The following is a 2,874-nucleotide window of genomic DNA, read 5'->3' as shown; positions in this document are numbered from 1 at the left end:
AGTGGCTCTTCTGTGAACCGGATTAGCTCACAGGGGTCATTTGGCCAGATGCACCTGGAACCCTCCCCAACTTTATTTAATTACTAAGAATTTTCTGATGGTTGTTGAAAAAGCTAGGAGGTGCTTCTGGAGAAAGTCAGCTTGCTTTTGCAATATACGCATCAAACAGCTCTGGCTTGTCTCAGCGCCCACGAGCACGAATAGGGGAGAATGAGGGGGACATGAGGAGGAAGAGTGGATCTCAGAACAGGAGACATGGTCAGGCCCCGCCGTTTGGACCCTGAGCAGAGGCCCGAGGAGCAGGGCCGTGACTCATCTTCGCCTCTTTACCTGCCACTCTGAGGTTTCCTGCTCTGGCTCTGAGCTACCTGGATCCCAACTTTATTTGAGGGATTTCTCCAGAAGGAAATGTGGGTGCTCAGTGCCTGGGCCTCTCAGCAACCTGGCGAAGTGGGTGCTAACAACCCAGATGCTCCAGTTTCCCAAGGGGAGCCTCACTCCTATGCAGCGAGGGCTGAGCTGGGGCCAATTGGCCGCCTATCAGTATGCAATCCAAACACCAGCCAAGGCCCTTGGCCAGTAATAAACCCAGGCAGCTGCAAAAACAGGCCAGAAAGCCAGAGGAATACAGCCTTGCCCATGTAATGATTAACTGGCAACGCGGGGGCCCTGGAGGTCACAGTGATAGTGAGGAAGTTTCCCTGAGCTATCTCAAGTGCAGAGGGCCTGGGAGGGGCCCTGGCTGGGGCCTGATCCTGAGCAAACGATTCCCGCCCCCTCCAGGGTGTGCTCTCTTCAAGGACCAAACACTGAGCCTCCCTCTGGGAACAGCGGGACTGACATCACAACCCCAGGACGCGGACCCTGGTAAAGTACAGGATGAGGACGCTGATAGGTCGTCTTCCCAGGAGGTGGCTTTTCCCCAAACATGGGACCGATAAGCCCTTCCCAGAAGATGGAAGGTTAGTGCTTATCTTTATGGCCTGGCACATCCTAAGGCACGGAGGTCCTCTCTGCTGAGTGAAACTGGAAAAGGATTTTCAAGAGGACTTTCTGGCCTCTGTGTTTTTTTTGTTTTGTTTTGTTTTTTAGTACTTTCGAATCTCTCTGTAATTCTTCAGCAATTTTCTTCTGAAATTTCTAGACAACTTCAGATGCAGAACTCATGCCTCCATTCAAACTAATGAGACTGCTGAGCCCCTGCTGGGTCCACTGTGGGCTCAGCACAGAACCCCAGAGAATTCTCTCATTGGGAAGGAGGCCACCACCGAGGAGAGGTAATAAAGGGGACTGTGAGATAAAGAAGGGTCAGCGGACCCCCTCAGTGTTCTAGGGAATCTCTATGTCAGTTGCGGACCAATAGAGTCTTTCAGTTTGCAGAGAGAAGCGAAGGCACAAAGAAGCAACTCACTCGAGGGCATGAGGTTGTCAGCAATGAAGATGGTGCCATTAGCTGCTAACCCAACGCTGGCTCTCGGACCTCCTACTGAACTACACGTCTCCGTGGGGAACCCACCCACCAACAGGGTCTCAATTCAAAGACACACTCACACTGCCGCTCCTCTATCTTCAACTCCGCCACTCTCTGCAAACGGAAGGCCATAGTTAGAAGCGTCATTTCTGCCTAATACTGAAGTGGGAGGCTCTCCCTACACCTCTACAGCTCTTCCTGTAGGAAAGGAGCCATGCTGGTTCCTTGAAAAAACTGGTACTGATTCCTACGGAGACGCTCCACCCCATGTTACACAGAGCTGTCCCAGGATGTCATCAAATATTGACATCCTGTCCGGGTGAGCAGGTAGCCATGCTGAAGGAAGACACGTACCCAGTTCTGGAATCTTCCTACTCCAGGAGGCCAATCATGAGCAACCGTCCTATATTCTTTTATTTGTTATCTAATTCATCAAGAAACTTCTATTAAGACACCACCCAGAGTAAACCATTCCATTTCCAGTCAATATCTAGTAACAAGTCAGTTTTTCCATTTTTCAGATGTGCATCATGAACTTGATCTACTTTTTAAAAATCTTTATTGTGGAAAGGATAACATATACCCACTTTCCCACCCTCACTCCCCATGGACCTCTTCTAGTAGCCCCCGCCCGCTGCCTCAGGCCTTCACAACCCTATTGTCTGTGTCCATGGGTCATGCATACATGCATGCAAGGTTTTGGTTGATCTCTTCCCACCCAACCTCCCCTGCCTTCCCTCTGAGGTTCAACAGTTTGTTCCATGCTTTTATGTCTCTGGATCTATTTTGTTCATCAGTTTATTTTGTTCTTTAGATTCCACATAAAAGTGAGATCATGTGATACTGATCTTTCTCTCTTATTTTGCTTAGCATAATATTCTCCCAAGTCCATCCATGCTGTTGCAAATGGTAAGAGTTCTTTCTTTTTATAGCTGCATAGTATTCCACTGAGTAAATGTATCACAGATTTTTTATCCACTCATCTGCTCATGGGCACCTGGGCTGTTTCCAAATGTTAGCTATTGTTAATGGCACTGCTATAAGCGTAGGGGCGCATATATTCTTTATGATTGGTGTTTCTGATTTCTTAGGATATATTCGTATAATTGGGATCACTGGGTCAAATGGAAGTTCCATTTTTAATTTTTCGAAGAAACTCCATACTGTTTTCCATAATGGCTACACCAGTGTGCATTCCCACCAGCAGTGCACTAGGGTTCCCTTTTTCCCCCATCTTCACCAACACTTGTTGTTTGTTGATTTGTTCATGGTAGCCGTTCTGACAGGTGTGAGGTGATATCTCATTGCCATTTTAATTTGCATTTCTCTGATGATTAGTGACTTTGAGCATTTTTTCATGTGCCTTTTGGCTTTCTGTATGTCCACTTTGGAGAAGTGTCTAT

At 47.7% G+C, this 2,874-nt stretch overlaps 1 long non-coding RNA gene across 1 annotated transcript; it reads left to right on the top strand.

The window, feature by feature from the left end:
• The first annotated feature begins 695 nt into the window (after positions 1-695).
• LOC107183289 lies at positions 696-1,605 on the top strand. Its single transcript, XR_001514071.1, has 3 exons — positions 696-962; positions 1,145-1,277; positions 1,381-1,605. It is a non-coding gene; the product is annotated as an uncharacterized LOC107183289 (long non-coding RNA).
• Positions 1,606-2,874: the final 1,269 nt, after the last annotated feature.

Source organism: Myotis davidii, unplaced genomic scaffold (genome assembly GCF_000327345.1).
Source record: "Myotis davidii unplaced genomic scaffold, ASM32734v1 scaffold152, whole genome shotgun sequence".
In the NCBI taxonomy this organism is placed as follows: Eukaryota; Metazoa; Chordata; class Mammalia; order Chiroptera; family Vespertilionidae; genus Myotis; species Myotis davidii.
The sequence above is the reverse complement of the archived record's forward strand: the minus strand, read 5'-3'. Positions and strand labels throughout refer to the sequence as shown.